We start from the raw sequence: 26,501 nt of genomic DNA on the forward strand, positions 1-26,501 counted from the left end.
TGCTAATCACAAGAGTAATATGTTTCAAATATAATAAGCAGTGAGTCATTACTTCTTACTATTTAAAATAAAGTAAGGCTTCTCTTGAGATTAAAACAAGTATTCAGATCAATAAGTGAATTAGTGACTATAAAGATCTATTGGATTACATACATATATAATTGACTAAGATGATTTTTATTAAGATCATTCATTTTGAAGTATAATATATTAAAATATGTATTGCTTAGTGATACAAAGTGAAATGTCAATCATCCTAGGGAAAAGATCTATAAAAAAATAAATAAGAACATTTTTAGAAGCCATTGAGTTGTATACTTGAAAGTGGTACAGTTTATCTCATAAAAGTTACATCACTACAAAACTGTTTCATGAAAAAAAATGTTCTTTCCAGAGCAAGTCCTGTCCCACAAAGAGCAAAAGACGTTGATTCAAAAGTTAAGTTGTTGGATCTGGAGAGATTACAGTAGGCAGAACACTTGCCTTGCATATGGTCAACTTTGATTTTTTCTTTTTTTCTTTCTTTTTTTTTTCTATTTTGGTTTTTGGTCACACCCAGCAGCGCTCAGCGCTCAGTACTCCTGGCTCTATGCTCAGAAATTGCTCCTGGCAGCTCAGGGGACCATATGGGATCCCAGGATTGAAACCACCGTCCTTCTGCATGCAAGGAAAACACCTTGCCTCCATGCCATCTCTCTGGCCCCAGATAGGGTCAATTTTGGTTTGATCATCAGCACTTCAGATGGACAACCAAAGCCCAACCAGAAATGATCTCTGAGTGCAGACCTATGAGTAAGCTGTGAGGACTGGGGGTATGTCTCCAGCTCACTAAAAGATAAAGATCTTTTTTAATATGTTATTTTTTTAAACAAAGGATAAAATGACGATACATTGTGTAAAATTCTAATTATGTGTGGGAAGTGACAGGTAATGAATACACTTAATTTTATTATTTTCCTTTCCAATTATTCTTATGCGAAAAATGTAAATAATATCTTCAAATAAGTCTTCCTTTTTGAATTGATAGCCTAATGTGAATTTTAGAATATCCTCAATGCTTTTTTCTTGTAGTAGAAATTAGTTTTGTGGAAATATGTACCATTCTTCTTTATTAAAGTGAAACATAGAAAAATATTGATTCTATAGGAAACAATAAACATTTCCTTAGAAACTACAGTAGTCCTAATTATTATATTCTCTTTTGATTGTTTTTTGATTTATCAGAATTATTTAAAATATTTCATCTTCCATGTTTTTTAAGAGAGGTTGATTGAACCACTTTGACTAAGGTAAATTAACATAAAATTGATCTTATTAGCTTTATCATTCTAAGTTATGCATTGATCTAAAACTACGTTATAGGACTGCCTAATAAGGAGTGTGTTTCATTTGGTTTTCTCATCTCAATATCATATTTGGGCATGATGGTGCTACATTACTGTTAAAATAGCATATTTACTGATTTTGTTTTTAGTTGGTTTTAAATTCTATCAGAAGAAACTATCAAAAATTCTCTGAAATTTTGGGGCTGGGAAGGTGGCGCTACAGGTAAGGTGTCTGCCTTTGAAGCGCTAGCGTAGGACGAACCACGGTTCGATCCCCCGGCGTCCCATATGGTCCCCCCAAGCCAGGAGCGACTTCTGAGCGCATAGCCAGGAGTAACCCCTGAGCATCAAAGGGGTGTGGCCCAAAAACCAAAAAAAAAAAAATTCTCTGAAATTTTAATGCATATTTAGCCATTGGGCCAGTGCAGATTGTAAGTACATGAGAAAATAATAGTGTGACCAAGAATTAAATTTGACATTATATTAATTTTAATGAATTTAAGTTTAAACATTCACAATGTAGCTAGTGGCTACATTTTAGTCAGCACAAATCTAGAAGAATTTATGACTTAGTTTTTCTCATTGTTTTCTATTAATTCAATAGTAGACTTAGGACTCTATTTCTTTTTTTTTTTTTTTACAAAATCTTCTGCCATTTATTAATGACTTCATTGGAGATACAATAATTTTCCCAAATGTGCTTGCTACTATACTTTTTTCTTCTTCTTTTTTTTATCTTCTCCTTTTTTCTTTTTTTTTTTAATTTTTATTTTTAATTATGAGAACAAGGATGCAAAGAAAGAGGACAAGGTAAAGTTACAGTGGAAGGACAATCACCCATAACATAATTCTCAGAAGTCCCTTTGCTGATATCTTAACTTTGAAATTTCAGCCAAAGAACATTAAGATAAATAAGACAGAATCCATGTACAATTACTTTGTCCCTCAAGTCCCCAGATTGTAACACATTATAATATTTCTTAACAGCACACAAGGCAATCTAAAGCCATAAAACTTACGTAACTCCTTAAACATTACAGGCATAGTATTTTCTTACATTTCCATATACATGCATATTAGTTTAAGTTAACCTCAAATTTTAAGTGAGTTATTTTTAAGGATTAGAGTCAAAGGAACACAGTAAAAATGGTGTTAGAGTAGCAATTGTTGTTTGCATAGGCCCACCAAAATATGAGGGACATGGAAAGAAATAACCTTGGCCTAAATACAAAGAGACCCGACCCCTGAAGTTTCCTGGCACAAGACCAACGCTAGGCTCCAGGCAAGCTAGATCGTCCAATCCAAGACATTGTCTGTAGTGCCAACACACTTTTATTTTTCACACAGTCTCTGTTGTTGGTATCATATTTCTGTATTAAAGATCCTGGAATCTGCATATCCTACATTGAAGTCAGGATGTGGAGCGTCCTCTCATTTCACCTCACAATCAAAGGGCAATGCAGGGAGCCCTGTCCTGTAAGCAAGTCGTTGTTGTTAAGTCTTCTCAGTGTTAAGGGAAGTCTCTTTTGAGCAGGTCGATGTCTGAGCAGTGTAGGGTCTTCCGTGGTAGAGAATTGCTTCCAGGTGATGTTATAGACCAGCCTGGATGTTTTGTGGATGGCTTCCCTGGTTCAGGAGAGAATGGAAAATGCCCTTTCTTCTGAGGTCTGTGCCAGGTTGTTATGTCAATGTTCAGGGTGTAAGGTCCCTTTGCACTACAAGATTTGTGTGTTCCAATCTCTATTAGATAGGATCTTATTTGTATGTATAGTATTTTCCCATTTTAATGTGCCTATGCAAATAAGAAGCAATGCCGCGTGGTGTTATTGTCGCATATGGGGGCCATAAGAACAATTCCAATGATTCCCATGATATGGTTCAATCATAAGCATTAAATTGGGGGACTCTTTCACCAAAATTCCTCATTAAACAGCTCAAAAAGAGAAGATATGAAGTGGTTAGAATCGTCAATGTATAAGACAACATTTAGTAAGAATTATAGCTGTCAGAGAAGAAACACAAAATATTCTAAAGAAATATGTGTCCATTATATGTATCTTGAAACAGTTTGGGGTTGTCATACACAATGCACAGCTTTGGACTGTGATTAGGATTGTACACTACTGAAGTTAAAAAGAGTAATGTAGGTTAGTGACGAGGATTCTATTTCTTAACCTGTATAATTTCTTCCATTCTATATGCAAATTGTCCAGTGAAACAAATAACCTCTAATTATTTATAATCTTTAGATATTAGCCAGTTTTTAAATAGAAGTTGGTATTTTTATCCTAATAAAACTTTATTAAGTTGTCATTACGTGGAAGGGGGAGTAGGGGAGGGAAAGTTGTCATTTAGTACGTGATTTATTATATTTCCTCTAAAGCAACCATAACATCTGGTTCTTTGTTAATTAACACGAAGTCTTTCAAAATGTCTATTTGCCAGAGAGTAGTTACTTGAAAATCATTTTAGTAGCTTTGGAGAATATTTTCCCCTCATGGAGTTCCCTAACTCATAAAACTGCTTTTGAGAGTTCTAAGAGGGCCCTGAGAAATCACCAAATTTTATTGTTTTACTTTAGAAAAGTAAAAATAATGTTAGAAATAAATAAGTGTTTTGCAGCTTCAGCATTACTAGCTAGTTCAGAAAACAATGGTCGATTTCTTTGTTTTGGGTGGTTATTGAAGTTGTTGTCCCCATTTATACTTATTTTTTTTCTCTTCTTTTCTTTTCTTTCTTTATGTGCTATGTCATGCTTCTTTTCTCAAGACCATGGCTTTTGTGTGTGTGTGTGTGTGTGTGTGTGTGTGTGTGTGTGTGTGTGTGTGTGTGTGTGTGTGTGGTGCTTATCGTTATTGTTGGAGTCCTCACTGGATATTTGACACTTCTTTTTGTACTGGTGGAATGTTTCACCTTCTTTTACTCCTTCATCTCTCAAACCAAGGATTCCGCCCATTTTCGGCATATTAGACTTTTACCCCAGTTTATTACTTTTCTCTTCTTCAAACAAAACCACGTAACTTTAACTAGCTAGTCCTGCCTCCCAGTTAGAGGGGGAAATAAGGGAGGCACCAAGACCAAACAGGTGCAAGACTACTAAGTAGTAGGCTAGGTACAGCCTCTGAGGTGAGGGAAGAGGATATGGGAGGTAGGACGAAAACAGAGGTGTAGGGAGAACAAATTGGTGATGGGAATCCCCCCTGATTTTATGTAAATATGTATCTAAAATATTATTGTCAACAATATGTAAGCCACTATGATCAAATAAAAATTATATTTAAAATAAAAAAAAGAAAAAAGGGGTCCTGTGGGACAAATAGTAAAATAAGAAAAATGGCTCAAACTTCCTTTGACTAATTTGCATTAGTAAAATATTTATATCAATATTTTAGACATAGGTTCCTTTGAGAGGACAATCCTCAGAATTCTTCAGCATCTTTCCCAGTATGTTTTTACCCTTGGGAAAAAGATTGAACAAATCATTACAAGAAAGTATTTGTAAATACTTAAACGCTAGCATCACTGGTCATTTATGAATTCACTATAGCAATTCTGTTTGTTTCTTGATATGTATGTGAAAGCTGTCTGATAAGCCAGAATTGTTGCCTTCTCCAAAACAGTCCCAAAGTTTCTAAAAAGGGCCATCATTTCTAAAGAGCAGATTTCTGGGGATAAGCTTTTATATTCACAGAGCATAGAATAACTTCAGGCTCTATTCTTTGTAATTCAGAAGCAGAGCTACCACAGGAAAGCAGACAACTGGTCCTAGGTCTGGGGGGAGCAGGGGAGGAATATAGGACTGAATAAACTACTAAGGAGAATGTTTCTGTTTATTTGTTAGAGTATAATTGATACTCTTTTAGATCTTTATTTTTAATATACATATAAGAAACCCCCCCTTTATATTTTATTTTTGGGGCCACACCTGGCAGCATTCAGGCATTACTCCTGGCTCTGCACTCAGAGTTTGGTCCTGACAGGTTTGAGGAACCATATGGGATGCCGAGGATCGAACTCAGGTCTATCTCAGTTTGGTCATGTACAAGGCAAACTCCTCACTGCTGTGCTATCATTCCAGCCCCTCTCCCTATTCTTGAGCTATATCTAAACCTAAGAAGATTATGCTTTTGTAAACGACAAGTAAACGTTCTATCATGGTATCTGAGATTCACTGACATACGTGGGATTGACATAAGAGGATTAAAATTATACCTATTTTGACAAACATATTAACTGCATAAATCAATCAGTTGCTTGAAAAGAGGCTTTATTCACCTCACTGTGGGAGCTCATTTCTCTGGAATGTATATAGAAGCAGATAAAGAAGCTATTACCAGCTTTCTGACACCCCACCCCTCCAATGAGTCAAGAGATCACTCCCAGATGGTTAGAGATTTTAAGAAATTGTGCAAATCCTAGGAGCGATTTCACCCAAAATTGATAGCTACTGCAGGTGATATCTAGTAGGGAACACACTTTAAGATTGCTTGGTTTCTAGCCTTGGGACAGAAATGATGATTAAAAGTTCAAGATTCATTGTGCTGGAGAGAAAGCACAGCAGGTAAGATGCTTGTTTAGACACAGCCTACCAGGGCTCCAACCCTGGCAGCCCAAGTGGTCCCCTGAACACTGTCAGGAGTGATTCCTGTTTGCAGAGCCAGGAGTAATCCTGAACATTTTTTTAATAAAATAAATTAAATTAAATAATAAATAAATTAATTTTTTAAGAAAATTAATTAAATTAAATAATAAATAAATTAAATTTTTTAATAAAATAAATTAAAGTGCAAGATGTAGGAGGCGGAGGATAATGGGTAAAGCATTTGCCTAGCATATGGCTGATCTTCTATTTCTGGCACTGCCAGGAATAATTTCTTAATACAGAGTTAGGAGTAACCCCTAAGCATTGCTGGCTATGACCCCCCAAAATAAAACAACATTTAAAAATAATAATAAGCAAATAAAGTTCAAGATGTCAGAGTAAATTGTTTCCCTTGCATGAAGCAGACCTTACTTCCATTCCCAGAACCCCATAGTTTCCCTCTGCTCTGCCAGAAATAATTTTTGAGTATGGCTGGGTGTTACCCACCAAAACAATACAACCCAAAAAACAGGTTCAAGATTTAGTAAAATTACTTTCGAATTTATAATTTTTGTCCCATAGAAGAGCAAATAAGCCTTTTTTTTTCTAGAATAAACAACCCCTAAATTAGGTCTTTATTTTATTCTATTTAAATATTATTTGGTTTGAGGCCACACCAAGTGGTGATCAAGGCTTACTCCTCTCTCTGTGCTGAGGGATCACACTTAGCTGTGCTCAGAAGACCATATAGGGTACCAGAGATGAATGAACACACAGGTCAACCACATGAATGGTAAGTGACTTACCACTGTATTAAGTCTCCAGCCTAGGGCACCTTTATTTTTAAATGCCACAATTTTCTCCTCTAATACTTATTATTTTCATTGTAACTCCTCCATATGTTCATTTTATACTTTCATGAGTTTTCATTTTGAAATTGTACCATAACAAAATTATGTCATGATATAATAGCAGACTGTGAATCCTAAGACAAGTCTGGCACTTTCAAATCTGTCTCGTCATAACCTGACCAGTTGGAGCTTCAAGAACATTATCCATTAACGGTAAGTGTTGAAGCGTGCTTTATATAGTTCCTTCAAAACTACACCTTAAAGATTCTAAAACTGGAAAGTTTGAATACGGAACAGAAGCAAAATCTATAAAAAGAAGAAAATTTAACATTTAGAAAAGTAATGAAAAAAAAAAAAACCTTTGAGCAGACTTGAAATATATTTTTTCAACTGTAGTAATAATGAAAGGAATACTTTCAAGATCAAAGTTATCTTTTAAATTATTCGTGTGCCAGAAGCAATTGCTCTTTAATTGAACCATTCATTCTTCAGACAGATAACTTTTGGCACGCACATGAAATGATGCAAGATTTATATTTTTCCTGGAGCAGCAAGGCATAAAATTCTTTCTCAGAAAGCATATGTAATGCTTAGTAAGTCTTCCCACCCTTTTACTTTCTTACTGCTCTGAGTTCTTACCCATCTATGCTGCTTAAGAATAGGGAAGGAGACAGTGAGGAAGAAAGATGATGCCTGGGATGAAACCCAAGGCCTCTCACATACAAATCATATGCTCCCATTTGTCCATTTGCTTTTGTACTGAGACTAAGGTGTTATAGATCTAAAATGAAAATAGAAAGCCTGTCTAGAGTACAGGTGGGGGTAGGGTGGGGAGGAGGGAGATCTGGGACATTGGAAATGGGAATGTTACACTGGTGATGAGTGGTGTTCTTTATATTGCTGAAACCTAAACACAATCATGTATGTAATCAAGTTGTTTAAATAAAATATATATTAAAAAATTCAAACTAAAAAAAGTAAGGGGCTGGAGCGATGGCGCAAGCAGTAGGGCATTTGCCTTGCACATGCTGACCTAGGATGGACCGCGGTTCCATCCCCTGGTGTCCCATATGACCCCTAAGCCAGGAGCAATTTCTGAGTGCATAGCCAGGAATAACCCCTGAGTGTCACTTTGTTCCAAAGAAGGGTATTAGGGTCAGCTGTTAGGTTTAATAAAAGGTTATATTTACAAGTTTAAAAATAATTGTCCATATAAAAATAAAAAAATGTAAGAATAAAAACAACATTGATTAAAGCATGGGGCTTACAATAGTTATCATGTCAATGAATCACTATAGGGATCCATAATTAACTCAGTTGGTTTTCTGTTATATATAGCATTTTATATTTTTTACCTACTAAGACATTAAAATAAAGCATCGTATTTTAGTAAAATTAAACTACTTAACCTTGAGAATATGGATTTACTCACTGAACATAATATTAAAATAGGCTCTGTAGAAAATTTGCATCATAATAATTTTAAGGCAATCGTTTCTTTATTCAATTATCAAGCATATGTCTTTGTATTTTTTGTTAATAAGTTTTTTATGCAAAAGTAATGTTTATGTTTCTTAAATAGATTCACTTTAGCGACAGAAATAGAACATGAGGTAAGGCCTAGATATGATCCCCTGAGCAATAATAGGGGTCAATCTAAGTACAGATCCAAAAGTTACCCCAGAGAACCAGTAGGTATAACCCAAGCCTTACCCCCAGAACAAAAACTTTATTTATTGCATATTAAAACTGTAAATATAAAAATACTTCATTGTTATTGAGGCAATATTGTTATCACAGTGCTAATTTTTAGTTTGCACATACAAAGTTACCGGACCTCTGACATCATTAAGATGTCTCATTCCTTCACCCACTGCTCTTATGTCTGCCAATCCATCCCTTTCCTTCTCCCATTATACTTGATACCTCAGTTCCCTATTTAAAGTCAAAGGTCTGCAATTGCGAATTGTTTTGTACAAGTTCTCTACCTTTACAAACTTTGCCCAGTTAATGAACTCTGGTAAAGCTTTTTGCTATTGCTATGTATTTTTTATTTATCTTTGCATATTATGGTTATATGTTATGTGTACCTTACATGTATATATACCATGTATATAAACATGATTATGTTTTGTTGTAATATTTTGCATTGGAGGATCAAGACAAATCTATCTTACTAGAAACTATATCTTTATTTTTTCCCTTAATACTCCTTTTAAATACTAATGTTTTATATTTATATTTTAAAACCCATTATTATTACTCTTTCAATTTCATGTAATAAGAATATGCCTATTAGATATTTATTGTACTCACCCCTTGTTTAATGGTACTGTTAAAATCTTTACTGGGTTAATTCGGTCCTTACCCAGTGGTACAGAATGAGGAATCATATGCCGTGCTGGGAACTAAACCAGAATTAGCTGTGAGCAAACTCTACAGTCCCTGTATTATGTCCTTTTTATAAGACTGTTCTTGAAAAACTAACTTTGCATTTCTGAATTTTTTATCTTTCATTTTGAATAATTTTGAATGATTTATTTATAAAATTCCTAGGCATATATATTTTAAAGTTTTATCCTTTTTAGAATATTAATTAAAATCCTGTGTATTTTTAATCAAATTTGAGGAATTTAGGGGCTCTACTTCAAAAGCGTTTTTCTGCATCAATCTTTCATCCTCTTCTTTGAACAAACAATGATAAGCACAACAGAGCTATTAAAATTATCTCACAGGTCTTCAGGCTCATTCATTTTATTCTCACTTGCTTCATCTTTATCTTTGCTTTTCAAACTTGATGATTTCTGTTGGCTTATTTTCAAGTTAAATGACTTCTACCACTGTTGTTCCCACTATTGTCACTGAGTACCTTCAATTTTTAATTTTTCTTTGTAAAAGACATATTTATAAAAGATATAATTTTTTCTGTTAACTTTTATAGTTCATATATTCATTAATGAGAATTTAGTAACTTCTATTTCATTTTTATGCATTTATTGCTGAGAACTTTTTTCTTTCTGCATTCATTTTAAAAGAAATTATCTTTCCATGCTTGTTGAAGCATGATTAAAACAGCGACTGTAGGTTTTTTACTGTTTGACATGAAAAAACGGCAGATATCTTAGGCCTTCTCTCTGCTGATCTGAGGCCTGGGATTTTGATCCTCTCTCCCATTGTTCCCTGAGGGCTTTTTCTTCAGAGGTGAGCAGTCCCGCCCACAAAAGGTGGAGCCAAAGGAGCACGGCATTTCTGATTCATTTTACTGTGGCTTGCACCTTCTAGCCAATGAACACAACCACAACACGTAGAAAAATCCACAAACAGGTGTGACAATGGGGAAACAGCAGCAGGCCAACACCAGGCATAGAGAATGAAGATGGCAACTCTGATGACCTGAAAACTGCCAACCACCTACTCTCTCACATATGGAGCTTAGAGAAAAGTATGGAGGATGTTCGTAGAACTCAAAGAAAGGATAGATAGAGCTGAATGGAACACAAACAAAAATCAAGAAGATATGAAGATAGAAATAAAAAAATAACTCCAAACTGAAATAATAGGTCTGAAAAACTCAGTAGATGAAATGAAAACCTCAATGGAAAGCCCTTCCAACAGGGTAATAACAGCTGAGGATAGAATCAGTGAGCTGAAATATGAGATGTATAACAACTCCATACAACAGAAGAGATTGGGAAAAAGCCTTAAAGCAAATGATCAGACAATAAAAAATTACTCAAAGAATGTGAAAAAATGAAAATAAAAGTCTTAGTTAAGCTCAACAGAAACAACATAAAAATTATTGGAGTTCCAGAGAACCAGGAACAAAATCCCCAGAAAGAATCAGCAGTCAAGGATATCATTGCAGAGAAACTCCCAGAGCTAAAGACGACATGCAACCAAATCCTTTATGCCCAAATAGTACCAGCTAAAAGATACCCAAAGAAAAGCACCCCAAGACACATCCTAGTCACAATGATGAATCCCACAGATAAGGATAGAATACTAAAATCAGGAAGATCAAAAAGGCAAATTACATTTAGAGGAGCATCCCTAAGATTTACAGCAGACCTGTAACAAGAAACCCTCAAAGAAGGCAGTGGTGGGACATAGTGACAAAACTCAACAAAATGAGTGCTTTACCTAGAATACTGCATGAAACAAGACACACTTTCAGGTTTGAAAAAAGTATACACAGCTTCATGGATAAACAACAGATCAGAAACTTTACAGACTCATAAACAGCCTTAAAAGAAACACTGAAAGATCTACTTTAAGACACGACCAACCAACAGACACACCAAACTTCTACACAGAGATGGCACTAAATACCATGACAATCTCTCTCAGTGTCAATGGACTAAATGCGCAAATTAAGAAACACTGAGTGCCTAAATGAATTGCAATCATGGTGCTTAAATAAAGATTTTATAAAATAAAAAAAAAAGAAAATATAGGCAAAGCACTCCAAGATTTGGACTTCAGGACATCTTTAATGATCTGATATAACTGGCAAAGGCAACAAAATAAACAAACAGGATTACATCAAAATAAGAGCTTTTGCTCTTAAATTTTGCAAAAGAAACTCGGGCTAAAATAAAAAACCAGCTAACTTATTAGGAATTAAATAAATAAATAAATAAATAAACAGCAGCTTTATGTCTTTGATAATTGTGTGTTTCCTTGAGTTTTCATTATCTCTTCCTTTTAGGTTTATTCGGTTTCTCCTTATTTTTGTTCAATAATTCTGAATACCATTTGTCCATTTTAAATGTTAAAACTATAAATATCAGGTAACTGTTCATATCTCTTGTAAATGTGACTTTTTTCTTAGGATTGTTGTTTGTAAAAGAGTATTATCACTTATATTATTTTACATATAAATATATATTTTTTTTTTAATTTTTTTTTATTTAAACACCTTGATTACATACATGATTGTGTTTGGGTTTCAGTCATAAAAGGAACACCACCCATCACCAGTGCAACATTCCCATCACCCAAGTCCCAAATCACCCTCCTCCCCACCCAACCCCCGCCTGTACCCTAAACAGGCTCTACATTTCCCTCATACATTCTCAATATTAGGACAGTTCAAAATGTAGTTATTTCTCTAACTAAACTCATCACTCTTTGTGGTGAGCTTCCTGAGGTGAGCTGGAACTTCCAGCTCTTTTCTCTTTTGTGTCTGAAAATTATTATTACAAGGGTGTCTTTCATTTTTCTTAAAACCCATAGATGAGTGAGACCATTCTGCGTTTTTCTCTCTCTCTCTGACTTATTTCACTCAGCATAATAGATTCCATGTACATCCATGTATAGGAAAATTTCATGACTTCATCTCTCCTGACAGCTGCATAATATTCCATTGTGTATATGTACCACAGTTTCTTTAGCCATTCATCTGTTGAAGGGCATCTTGGTTGTTTCCAGAGTCTTGCTATGGTAAATAGAGCTGCAATGAATATAGGTGTAAGGAAGGGGTTTTTGTATTGTATTTTTGTGTTCCTAGGGTATATTCCTAGGAGTGGTATAGCTGGATCGTATGGGAGCTCGATTTCCAGTTTTTGGAGGAATCTCCATATCGCTTTCCATAAAGGTTGAACTAGACAGCATTCCCACCAGCAGTGGATAAGAGTTCCTTTCTCTCCACATCCCCGCCAACACTGTTTATTCTCATTCTTTGTGATGTGTGCCATTCTCTGGGGTGTGAGGTGGTATCTCATCGTTGTTTTGATTTGCATCTCCCTGATGATTAGTGATGTGGAACATTTTTTCATGTGTCTTTTGGCCATGCGTATTTCTTCTTTGTCAAAGTGTCTGTTCATTTCTTCTCCCCATTTTTTGATGGGGTTAGATGTTTTTTTCTTGTAAAGTTCTGTCAGTGCCTTGTATATTTTGGAGATTAGCCCCTTATCTGATGGGTATTGGGTGAATAGTTTCTCCCACTCAGTGGGTGGCTCTTGTATCCTGGGCACTATTTCCTTTGAGGTGCAGAAGCTTCTCAGCTTAATATATTCCCATCTGTTAATCTCTGCTTTCACTTGCTTGGAGAGTGCAGTTTCCTCCTTGAAGATGCCTGTAATGTCCTGTAGTGTTTTGCCTATGTGCTGTTCTATATATCTTATGGTTTTGGGGCTGATATCGAGGTCTTTAATCCATTTGGATTTTACCTTTGTACATGATGTTAGCTGGGGGTCTAAGTTTAATTTTTTGCAAGTGGCTATCCAATTGTGCCAACACCACTTGTTGAAGAGGCTTTCTCTGCTCCATTTAGGATTTCCTGCTCCTTTATCAAAAATTAGATGGTTGTATCTCTGGGGAACATTTTCTGAGTATTCAAGCCTATTCCACTGATCTGAGGACCTATCCTTATTCCAATACCATGCTGTTTTGATAACTGTTGCTTTGTAGTACAGTTTAAAGTTGGGAAAAGTAATTCCTCCCATATTCTTTTTCCCAATGATTGCTTTAGCTATTCGAGGGTGTTTATTGTTCCAAATGAATTTCAAAAGTGTCTGATCCACTTCTTTGAAGAATGTCATGGGTATCTTTAGAGGGATGGCATTAAATCTGTATAATGCCTTGGGGAGTATTGACATTTTGATGATGTTAATCCTGCCAATCCATGAGCAGGGTATGTGTTTCCATTTCCGTGTGTCCTCTCTTATTTCTTGGAGCAGAGTTTTATAGTTTTCTTTGTATAGGTCCTTCACATATTTAGTCAAGTTGATTCCAAGATATTTGAGTTTGTGTGGTACTATTGTGAATGGGGTTGTTTTCTTAATGTCCATTTCTTCTTTATTACTGTTGGTGTATAGAAAGGCCATTGATTTTTGTGTGTTAATTTTGTAGCCTGCCACCTTGCTATATGAGTCTATTGTTTCTAGAAGCTTTTTGATAGAGTCTTTAGGGTTTTCTAAGTAGAGTATCATGTCATCTGCAAACAGTGAGAGCTTGACTTCTTCCTTTCCTATCTGGATACCCTTGATATCCTTTTCTTGCCTAATCGCTATAGCAAGTACTTCCAGTGCTATGTTGAATAGGAGTGGTGAGAGAGGACAGCCTTGTCTTGTGCCAGAATTTAGAGGGAAGGCTTTCAGTTTTTCTCCATTGAGGATAATATTTGCCACTGGCTTGTGGTAGATGGCCTTCACTATATTGAGAAAGGTTCCCTCCATTCCCATCTTGCTGAGAGTTTTGATCAAGAATGGGTGTTGGACCTTATCAAATGCTTTCTCTGCATCTATTGATATGATCATGTGGTTTTTATTTTTCTTGTTATTGATGTTGTGTATTATGTTGATAGATTTACGGATGTTAAACCAGCCTTGCATTCCTGGGATGAAACCTACTTGATCGTAGTGGATGATCTTCTTAATGAGGCATTGAATCCTATTTGCCAGGATTTTGTTGAGGATCTTTGCATCTGCATTCATCAGTGATATTGGTCTGTAATTTTCTTTTTTGGTAGCGTCTCTGTCTAGTTTAGGTATCAAGGTGATGTTGGCTTCATAAAAGCTATTTGGAAGTGTTTGTGTTTGTTCAATTTCATGAAAGAGTCTTGACAAGATTGGCAGTAGTTCCTCTTGGAAAGTTTGATAGAATTCATTAGTGAATCCATCTGGACCTGGGCTTTTGTTTTTCGGCAGACATTTGATTACTGTTTTAATTTCATCAATGGTGATGGGGGTGTTTAGATATGCTACATCCTCTTCCTTCAACCGTGGAAGATTATAAGAGTCCAAGAATTTATCCATTTCTTCCAGGTTCTCATTTTTAGTGGCGTAGAGTTTTTCAAAGTAGTTTCTGATTACCCTTTGAATCTCTGTCATATCAGTAGTGATCTCTCCTTTTTCATTCCTGATACGAGTTATCAAGTTTCTCTCTCTCTCTTTCTTTGTTAGGTTTGCCAGTGGTCTATCAATCTTGTTTATTTTTTCAAAGAACCAACTTCTGCTTTCGTTGATCTTTCGGATTGTTTTTTGAGTTTCCACTTCGTTGATTTCTGCTCTCAGCTTTGTTATTTCCTTCTGTCTTCCTGTTCTTGGGTCCTTTTGTTGAGCATTTTCTAGTTCTATTAGCTGTGTCATTAAGCTACTCAGGTAAGCTCCTTCTTCCTTCCTGATGTGTGCTTGCAAAGCTATAAATTTTCCTCTCAGTACTGCTTTTGCTGTGTCCCATAAGTTCTGAGAGTTTGTGTCTTTATTGTCATTTGTTTCCAGGAACCTTTTGATTTCCTCCTTGATTTCATCTCGGACCCACTGGTTATTGAGCATGAGGCTGTTTAACTTCCAGGTGTTAAAGTGTTTCTTCTGAGTCCCTTTGGAGTTCACAAATAATTTCAGAGCCTTGTGGTCAGCGAAGGTAGCCTGCAAAATTTCTATCCTCTTGATCTTATGGAGGTATGTTTTATGTGCCAGCATGTAGTCTATCCTGGAGAATGTCCCATGTACATTGGAGAAGAATGTGTATCCAGGTTTCTGGGGATGGAGTGTCCTATATATATCCACTAGGCCTCTTTCTTCCATTTCTCTCCTCAGGTCTAGTATATTCTTGTTGGGTTTCAGTCTGGTTGACCTGTCCAGTGTTGACAAAGCCGTGTTTAGGTCCCCCACAATTATTGTGTTGTTGTTGATATTATTTTTCAGATTTGTCAGCAGTTGTATTAAATATTTTGCTGGCCCCTCATTCGGTGCATATATGTTTAGGAGAGTGAATTCTTCCTGCTCTACGTACCCCTTGATTAATATAAAATGTCCGTCTTTGTCCCTTACAACCTTCCTGAGTATAAAGTTTGCATTATCTGATATTAGTATGGCCACTCCAGCTTTTTTATGGGTGTTGTTTGCTTGGATAACTTTTCTCCAGCCTTTTATTTTGAGTCTATGTTTGTTCTGACTATTCAGGTGCGTTTCTTGTAGGCAGCAGAAGGTTGGATTGAGTTTTTTGATCCATTTAGCCACTCTGTGTCTCTTAACTGGTGCATTTAGTCCATTGACGTTGAGAGAAAGAATTGTCCTGGGATTTAATGCCATCTTTATTTCAAAATTTGGTGTGTCTTTTGGGTAGTCTTGTCTTAGATTAGGTCTTTCAGTTTTTCTCTTAAGACTGGTTTTGTGTCTGTGAAGTTTCTGAGCTGTTTTTTGTCTGTGAAACCATGTATTCTTCCATCAAACCGGAATGTGAGTTTTGCTGGGTATAGTATTCTGGGTGAAGCATTCATTTCATTCAGTCTTGTCACAATATCCCACCACTGCTTTCTGGCATTGAGCGTTTCTGGTGACAGGTCTGCTGTAAATCTCAGGGAAGCTTGCTTAAACATGATTTCCCCTTTTGATCTTGCTGTTTTCAGAATTCTGTCTCTATCTGTGGGATTTGTCATTGTGACTAGGATGTGTCTTGGGGTGGTTTTTCTGGGGTCTCTTTTGGTTGGTACTCTTCGGGCATGCAGGATTTGATCACATATATTCTTTAGCTCTGGAAGTTTCTCTTTAATGATGTTCTTGACCATTGATTCTTCCTGGAAATTTTCTTCCTGGGTCTCTGGGACTCCAATGATTCTTAAGTTGTTTCTGTTGATCTTATCATAGACTTCTATTTTCGTCTGTTCCCATTCTTTGACTAATTTTTCCATTGTCTGCTCATTTGCTTTAAGTTTTTTGTCCAATCTCTCCTGCTGTATGGAATTGTTATGTATCTCATCTTCCACAGCACCAAGTCTATTCTCAGCTTCTGATACCCTGTCCCAGAGCTTATCCATTTTGTCATTCACTTCGTTTACTGAGTTTTTCAGGCCTGTTAGTTGACATGTTATTTCAGTTTGGAGTTTTGTCATTTCTGCCTTCATATTTTCTTGGTTCTTATTAGTGTTCTGTTCAACTCGATCCATGGTTTCTTGGAGTCTGTTGAGCACCTTCCATATTGCTAGTCTAAAGTCCTTATCTGAGAGGTTGATTAGTTGTTCAGTCATTATCTGGTCCTCAGAATTGTCATCTTCATTCTCTATGTCTGATGCTGGCCTGCGCTGTTTCCCCATTGTCACATTTGTATTGTGGGTTTTTCTACGTGTTGTAGTGGTATTCATTGTCTATATGATGTAGGCAGCACACTCCTCTGGCTCCTCCCTTTCTGGATGGGCTGACTTGCCTCTAAGGGAGGGGAGTCCTCCGTGGATGAAGCCTCACACTGGGTCAAATCTTAGGCCCGAGCATGCAACAGAGAAGACAGTCCAGAGAGACATGTTTGCTTCTGTGATATAGCGCCGTTCTTAGTGTGATTTTTCCTTCTTGTTGCAATGGAGTTCTTTCCTTAGAAAGAGTGCATGGCCGCGTAGCGAAGCGGAGCAGCCGTGCTCCTCTGAGCCTCTTTTTGCTCCACTCGCAAGAGTTTCACGCAAGAGGGCAGTAGACAGACATAGACAGGTCACACTCACAGTCTTTCACAGCTGAGCCCCACTGGGCCGGTGTACTTTCGCGGATTTTCCCCGCCTGGTGTCACACACAGGGAGCCAGCTTTTGCAAAGGATAGCCCGCCTGGTGTCACACACAGGGAGCCAGCTTTTGCAAAGGATAGCCGGTTTTTATGCTCTGAAGTCCCTCCCTGAAAATGGCGTCTGGGCGAGCGAGGTTTCTGGAGGCTCTTTTTGCCCCACTCGCAAGAGTTTCACGCAAGAGGACAGTAGACAGACATAGACAGGTCACACTCACAGTCTTTCACAGCTGAGCCCCACTGGGCTGGTGTACTTTCGCGGATTTTCCCCGCCTGGTGTCACACACAGGGAGCCCATAAATATATATTTTATAATATATTATATTATATTATCACTTATATTATTTTATGTCTTATAGACATTTTTTCTCTAATTCAGCCTATGAATACACTAGCTTTCCTTACAAGCATGTAACATTGTCCACACATATTAAATTTCAAAAAGATTTAAACTACTAAGTGCTTTTCCATACTATTGTGAAGTTATGTTTATCTCAATCTGGTGGAATTCTTAGATGCTTATTAAAATTTGTTGTCATTTCTACTTTGACAATGATCATTTTGAGGACTCAGATAATTATGCCTTTATTTCTCAGAAGATTCCACTTAAAATCTTTTCAAATTTTCACATGTGATACAGTCTTATCACTAAAGCCACATTTTAAAAGTCATATTGTAAGAAAGAGAAAAAAATGTTAAATTTAAAAATAGTACACTAAGGACCACAGCTGTAGGGCATTTGCCTTGCACACAGCTGATCTGCGTTCAATCTCTGGCATCCTATATGGTCCCCCACACCTGCCTGGAGAGATTTCTGAGTGTAGAGCCAGGAATAATCCCTGAATGCCGCTGGTTGTGACTAAAAAATGTCTCCTAAAGTAATCTATTATGAGTGACAGGTAAGGGAGGTTGAAATCAAACTCACCAGTTGTCTGGACTTATTCTTTGTGCTCAGGAATCTTTCCTCGTAGAACTTGAAAGAACTTATGGTGTCAGGAGTTGAACCAAGGTTGGCTGCAAGTAAGGCAAGCACCTCACCCAAGAGCAAGCATTTTGGCTACTACATATAATTTTGCCTATATTCAGTAAGTGGATCTTTTTACATAAATGATGCATGAACAAATATATAAATATTTTATTCCACTTTCCTTTTTTCCATGGCATTTAATAGTTACAAATAATAGTGCTGGTGAAGCTAAAAAAAAACTGTCTCTAAAATAACATAAAAATTATTTTATATTTCAAATAGGTGCTCAATTGATGATGAATATTTAAGTATTTTATCTATTTTATATCTATTCTCTACTATTTTTTCTTGAAACTGTATGCTATAAATCATGACTTCTGTTATTCAATTTTTTTATCTTTTAACATTTGTAACTATTTCCAACATCATATATTACAAGATACTGGTGGACCTTCTGAAGTCGCATGCTAGCAATGAATTCAAAGTAAGCATCAATTCTCTAGTTATTCCCAGCATGGTAATAGAATATTGGTATCATAATACCATAATATAATAACAGTGATTGTCACAAATGTTATTTTCTTATATTTAAATAAATAAATGAAGACCTAAATACAGTTAGTTAAAATTTTCAGACCTCAATGATGTAGCGTGGGAAATCTGCAAAACGTATTTTAGCATAAGCACAAGTCCTCATGACCTTAAATTCTACTTTCTGTTTTGCTTTATCCTAAACAAGGCCTTGCTTCCCAGAAGGTCCTGTACATGAAGAAATCTTAGTTTCAGTCATTTTGCCTGTGGCTGCCATCTTGGAGGATTCCAGCTCATTTGCCAGATCTGAAACTTGTCCATATCAAATCTAGAGCTCACTGCAATTCTCCATCCCCCTATTCCAATGTCTTCCAGTTTTAGAGTCTGCTTGACATAATTGCTTCAGCTACATCTAGTTTATAACATTCAGGATTGTTTTTTTTTTCTTCAAATGACTAAAGGAAAACACTGGTGAATCATCTTGCATCTATACCTCTTTGTATTCTGGTGAACAACATGGAGAAATACACACATGTACATATACATAAAGGGGATATAATTGGTTGTTTGTGTTGAGCGAGTCTAAGTCAATGGTGCATGCCAATAACATGCATGACAAGCTCTAAAGTGTTTAGGTGTCAGTCATCAACTTCCTCATCAATGAACTTACTTCTTTGACTGAAGCCTGGGGCTCATCCTGGGTGGAGAGAATTGCCATGTTCACCTGACTGAACAATCCTGTCCAGGGATATAAACCTAAAACTCTTTGAAGTTGGAAATCTCCAAACTTCCAAAGGAGTCTAGCCTCCTTGGGAAGAACAGCATCTTAATTAATTATCTTCTATCATGATATTAAAAGTTCTCAACAATTAATTCCCATCAATCACTAGTTACCTCTGAGGAGACAATCAAAATTGACCACAAATGACCAAATGAAGTTCTTAAATGGTCTTTGGAAAATTTAGGGACATGCTTTCTGCTATCTGCATGGGCAGCTGTCTTTTTCTACAATCATGTGATATAGAATTACCCCCTCTAGCATACCCAAACCCCAAAACCTAGAGAATGTAATCCTGGAATGAACTACATAGGTAGTTCAATCCTTCTTTAATTGAAAAGGTGCTTAAGGGAGTAAGTCCATAAAGTTGCCATCCTCTTTATCATCGATAATAGAAATTAAAGTTGAACCGGATATTTTTAAGGAAACTGTGCTATGTAACTTTTCTCAAACCTCTTTAAAGATTACCTCAATCTTTTTACTACTCTGTACATTTTTATCAAGGGTATTTATTCAAAGGGTTAAAAGCTCATTTCAAGGTTTAAAATTAGTATAGAATGGCTTTAAATTGCAGTACATTTACAAGAAGTCTGTATTACATTATGGCACACCAACGCAGATTATCTGGCTGCCTTTTTTACTCAGATCCTCAGTGAGATGCTACTTTTTTAAAGTGTCTTTTGAACACCCACATCTAAAGAAGTTACCATGTCATCCTTTATTATTACAGCCTATTTTAATTTTTAAGTTAGGGACTCTTAGATATATTCTGACTTAATGTAAAGTGTAATAAGTTATAATAAAAATGAAACACAATTTTAGTAACCATGTTATTTGGTGAATAATTTTGTCCATTGTCTATTTCCCTCCACAATAGGATGGAAAGCATGTAGTATGGGACAGATCTTGGGTAGTAAGCTAATTAGTCCATAGGCAGCATAGTGAAAAATCCAATGCATAATCTTCTTTCAGAGAAAATATTCTAAAATAGTAATGCTATCCTTATAGAATTTTACACTGTTTAAAGTAAAAATACAGTCACACTATATATTTCCTGAATAACTAAACTTATTTTCAACTTAAATATGTAGAAAACAGGGGCTGGAGAAATAGCACAGGGGCATTTGCTTTGCAAGCAGCCGACCCAGGGCCTAAGGTGGTTGGTTCGAATCCCGGCGTCCCTATGGTCCCTGGTGCCTGCCAAGGGCTATTCTGAGCAGATAGCCAGGAGTAACCCCTGAGCACCGCCGGGTGTGGCCCAAAAACAAACAAAAAAATATGTAGAAAAACAATAATTATTGCTTATAAAAAGAAAGTCCTTAAACATTTTATTTTCTTCACAATTAAATTTCAATGTAAGAGGAAGGAAATAAGGTGTATCAATAATACTCTGTGTCCATATCAGTGACAACTGTGTAAATGGACAATAAGAATCAAAACAGGTTTTTGAGACAACTGTTTTTCCTCAATGCATCCAGATGCATATTTAATATTGCTAAATGGTCTATTACACCCAGAGACTGTATCTCACTTATTTCAAAGCTCTTCTTTGAGCCTATAAATATAAACCTTAGAAACAAAGGCACTTTCTTTTTGGAAAAAACATAATCTATATGGGCAACTTTATATCAAATTCCAACAAAATGACTAATTTATTTTCACTGGTTCACAAACCAAAATTGACATGGGTAAGATATCTCACTGAAAACTCTGATTCTATTCTCTTTAAGCACTTTTCCTTTCCATCAGGATTTGATGTCAAAGAAATTGTGGTGACATAAAATTTCTACCCATTGTGGCTTGGGGCCAAATGGATTTTTTAAAATTCAAGTTAGCTTTACAGTTAACTTTCATAACAAATTAGGACAATTTTTATTTATTTACATTTGATTCTTTCCCATCTGCCCAACTCTAAGTATTTTCACAGACTTCCCATAAAAGTCAACCTCCAAAGTATTTGTTGCATTTTTCTCTTTCCTCCACTGGGGGAGGAAACTCAAGCATAGATGATCAAAAAAAACCAAACAAATGTAAGTTGAATTGACAGAACAAGTTATGCTGATGTTCTCCCTTAACGTCCTGGAAAAGCTCTATAGACATCATTTTTTAATCTATCTTACTAACAACCAACATCATATACAATATGTTATATTCTCTAGAAAATAAAAGTCATTGTTGAGAGTACAATTCATATAACTTAGATTCACTATTATTGTTGACTCTGTGTGTGTGTGTGTTTGTAATTGGGTATAGGTCAAGAATTAAATCCATGACCTCACACAAGTAAGATGTGACCTACCGTTGAACTGTATTACTGTATTACTAGTCCCACAAAACTTAGTTTAAATACATACACATATAAAAATAAATTTGTTAGGAATATCTTCCATAATGTTACATGGGATATTTAGATAATTGGAAGTTTACTTGCATCTCTGGGGCAACCAGACTTACTAAAATTAAGGGGGTTGACCTCAGAACAAAGCACTGTTTATACCACATGAACACATTAGTTTTAACTTTTGATTTTATTCTTGGACGTTTTTGAGAATTTTTACTTAAAAAGAAATTTTTGAGAGAAAGAAAAAATCTTATTCATACTAATATGGGTAGTTTGTTAGTACGCTAACTTAAAAATAAAGTTTAAAAATGACTTTTGCGGGGCCGGGCGGTGGCGCTGGAGGTAAGGTGCCTGCCTTGCCTGCGCTAGCCTAGGATGGACCACGGTTCGATCCCCCGGCGTCCCATATGGTCCCCCAAGAAGCCAGGAGCAACTTCTGAGCGCATAGCCAGGAGTAACCCCTGAGCGTCACAGGGTGTGGCCCAAAAACCAAAAAAAAAAAAAATGACTTTTGCTTCAGAAAATATTGAAAAGATGCCAACCTTGATATTTTTAATTTTCTAATTTTATGCATAAGCAAGTCACTGTTTACAAACAAGATTTTCCCCACCTAAGAAATATTTCTCACAATTCTGTAAATGGATGTTATCTTAATTTCTTCATGTAAAAACAGAAATATTAACATTTATACATATTCATTTGAATTTTAATGCTGCTATAAATGATCACAATCAATTGCAATTTTATTCATTTTTAAAATACATTTTGAACCTTGTTTATATAGTATATAAAGGATATTTATATAGTAAATACTCCATCAGAAAGCTTAAAATAAAAAAACATATGACAACCTTCCTTCTTTTCTCACATCTTTTGTTCAAGTTTCTCCTAAAAGTTTTTGGAGTGAAGAGTTTTAGGATAACTTTGAGTACATATATTTTCAAGTTTGATAATCAAATCAAAATTTTCAAGTTTGGTAAGCAAAGCTCAGGGCTTACTGTGCTGGGACTTACTCACAGGACCATACTGAGTGCTGGAACTCAACCCAAGATCAATAGCATAGCATAGCAAGGCAAGTGCCCTACCCACTGGACCATAGTTCTGGTTCCCTAGTTTTAAACAAACATTTAAGAATTCTTTTTAAGATGCTTGTGGCATTTTTAATACTAAAACCTTGCTTTGTAGCCTGAGTTAGCTCGCTCCTCAACTAAATCCGTTAACTCTGTTCATCTTAAATTTACCCATAAATGAACTATTAAATAAGTCAACCTGTTTTTTATTCATAAATACGTGGACCCATTACATTTTGGCAAAACATCAATTCGACAATACTTTAAATGACAGTAATCATTGAACCTACCAATTTGACTAGATTTTGAAGTTTTCAAAGGTTTTTAAAGGTCCCGGCCTTCCAAATAAAATATTCTATTGATTTATAATACTTAGAGAATTTTCCATTTACTTTTAAAGTCATTTTACTTGGGGTATTCTATTAGCAAACGACTTCTTTACCACACATACCCAGATTTATTGCTAAGCAGGTAAGGGATTCCTACATTATTTGTCTGTTATGTGCTTCTGTGTGAATTCTACTAATTTATAGTATTCCTTCAGTAGTGTCTCGTTAAGAGAATGCAAACTAGATTCTCTTCTAATGGCTTTACACCATTTACACAGCAACTGAACAGTTGGACAGCTTTCTGGAAGCCCACACTTAATGATGAGTATTCGGAATGCAGAATTAAAGGGAGCGTTAAAAGACTTCTACATTGCACAGTAGTAATGATTAAAGACAGGACAATCCTAGACAGAGCTTTGCAAACAGAAAGCAGAAAGCAAGCAGCGAGTCTGCAGCTCTGAGCAAAAAAAAAAAAAAATCTCTTTCCCAACCAAACTCTGTTGCAAACCTAGCTTCTCCTCTTACAAACCTCAGGCTCTGAAAAGGGATCCACAGCCACTCCAAAGTAGAGTTTAGGGCCCATCAGTAGTGGTTTCTATGACTGTCTTGGTGCTTTTCCTTCATGAATGAAATGTGCACATGACATGGGCTCTTTGCAGTGAGGAAGAAGGTCAAGAGACAGCACTCACACAGCCAACACATTAGACAGATGTGCCGATGTACTTACACTCTCAAATGCCTTCAGATTTCAGCCTCTGTAACTATCTAGCCCATTTCTTTACAGCACTGTTGCTTCCATCAGCTGTGGAAATTAGCATAAGATAATAGTGTAACCCAACAAGTGCTGGACAGCATTTCATAGCATCAGCTTAAGTGAACGCGAAAGGCACATTGACGGGGGGCCCAATCTGAGCTACAAAATGGGGAGCAAATACCTTTCGATGGACCAGAAAGGGGGAAGATGCTGAACTGCCTCCCACAGCTGCTGCCGCTTCTTGTGTAACAGTATAGGCTGCTCAATCCCTCCACCAGCCTGGGAAGACTGGCTGCCTATTGGCGTCTGGGCGGTCCTAGTGCCAGCTGCAGGGAGTTTGCAAGGTAATTCCTAAAATCTTTGCTTTGCAGATGTTTCTAAAGGACTTCATCCAGGGTGCTTAGTAGATGGAGGCTTGGTCAGGACTAGAGCAGGGATTGGAGATTGGGGAAAAGCAATTCGTAAGCAGGATCTGCTTCCCAATTCTAGGAAGCCAAAAAGTGTTATAGATGATGACCCTGAAAGTGTTCGAGTCAGAGGAAAACTACAATATTTTCCCTCCATGTTTAAAGAATAAAAGAAATAAGGGAGGAAGAAGTCTGGAATATTTTTAAGTTTGATATCCCATTTCTTAGCACTAGCCAAAGGTATTTGTGAGGGTGGGAGATAGAATTCAACAGGTTTGGATTTGGTCTCTCTACCTCATGGAACCCCACAAGCACAGCTAGGCGCCAAAATAAAAAATAAAAAAAAGTCAGCAGTGGACACAATTTTGTATGTCTCTAAAACCAAAAACCGAAGTCAAATGAGTATATGTGAAACGCCATAAAACGTCATATAGTGTAGCATATTTTGTTCAACAATCTCAAAGTGAGCAAAAGCAAAACCAAACATATTAGAAATCTCTAGAATCATCTTTTCTGTGAGACGCAAATATGCAAGTGCCACTTCACACAACACGAGCCTTCTTTCTCTATTTATTTACTCCGTGTTTTTTTTTCTTTTCCACATACCACTCATATTTTTGGTTTAGTTCCTAACGTATCCACGAGGAGATCTGCTTCACTTACTTTGATGAGGTAAACTGGACGATTTCTCAGCACATGGAAGATCCCCTGCAAACATTTGCGGATAGAATGAATTGACTACTGAGTGAATAATCACACTAAGAAAACAAGTACAGAGGGTTCTCTTGTACCTGTTTGAAGCCAATTAGTATAGCGCTCTGAGCAGCTGTCCTTCACTTGAGGCATAGTCCTACATAGCGTGATTGCCTGTAAAGAGCTAATCTTTTAAATTCAGAGAAAATATATGAATAAGTGTATAATCAGGCATGTATTTGTATAACATGAAAGAATTTGTATAATATTAAAAAATGAACAGAAGAAGTCTATGTGCTGCTTTTCCTAGGAACTTCTGTATATTGATAGTATCAGGATGATGTTGAGACATTGACTTTTTCTTCTAAACATGTAGAGTTTGCCTAGCAATGGGAAGGCTGTTCAGAACGGAATAGAATCTAGAACTCTATTAAGCTTTGTTGGTAGAGTAAATATATACAGGTAATAACACAGATGTTATTACTTTAGGGGTTCAGCAAGGAAGCCAGCTAACACCAAGAGGTATTTCCTTCTGGAAAATGGTGGTAGTACATTGGCAGTGCTCTGGATTTACTCCTGGCTCTGTGTTCAGGGATCACGCATGGTAGTGCTCAAGGGCCCATGTACAATGCTGGAGGTTGAACTAGTGCAAGGCGGTCCATTCACATTTAAAATTGGTCTCAGAGATGGAATCAAACAGTGACAAACTAGCCTTTGTGGCCCTCAAAGAAGAGGCAGTTTTAGTTTGTTTATTAGTTTGGCTTTTTTTTGTTTGTTTGTTTTGGCCACACCCAGTGATGCTCAGGAATTACTCCTGGCTATGTGCTCAGAAATCGCTCCTGGCTTGGGGGACTTTGTGAGATGTGGGGTATGAAAGGCAAATGCCCTACTACCGTTGCATCATCACTGCTCTAGCCCCTATAAGGGTCATTCTTTTTTGTTTGTTTGTTTGTTTTTGTTTTTGTTTTTGGGTCACACCTGGCAGCGCTCAGGGGTTACTCCTGGCTCTACACTCAGAAATTGCTCCTGGCAGGTACAGGGACCATATGGGATGCTGGGATTCAAACCACTGTCCTTCTGCATGCAAGGCAAACACCCTTCCTCCATACTATCTCTCTGGCCCCATAAGGGCCATTCTTTAAGAGTTAACATATGTGTTAGCTACCGAGGTGGTATATTTAAATTGCAGTGGCAGTCAGGTGATAAGCAGTCAGCATGCTCCTTTATTTCATACAAAGCATGAATGTCCTGCTCTGTCTATACAGTGGTATTATTATAGACTCCATACACAGCATAGAGTCTATTCTAGCAGAATGTTTGCTGCCTGTTTCCTGCTGCACTGCACAGTTGCATCTTCATTGTCGAAGCTGAGTAAACTTGTTTTA

General features: G+C 36.6%; 1 protein-coding gene across 1 annotated transcript in view; it reads right to left on the reverse strand.

Moving 5' to 3' along the window:
• The window catches only part of RAB27B (RAB27B, member RAS oncogene family), a 199,630-nt gene extending 175,416 nt beyond the window's left edge, over positions 1-24,214 (reverse strand). The window contains exon 1 of the mRNA XM_049782157.1: positions 24,198-24,214. The gene's annotated coding sequence lies outside the window, so the exon portion shown is untranslated. The remainder of the gene's footprint in view (positions 1-24,197) is intronic.
• Positions 24,215-26,501: the final 2,287 nt, after the last annotated feature.

The sequence above is a fragment of the Suncus etruscus genome, chromosome 10 (assembly GCF_024139225.1).
Source record: "Suncus etruscus isolate mSunEtr1 chromosome 10, mSunEtr1.pri.cur, whole genome shotgun sequence".
Taxonomy (NCBI): Eukaryota; Metazoa; Chordata; class Mammalia; order Eulipotyphla; family Soricidae; genus Suncus; species Suncus etruscus.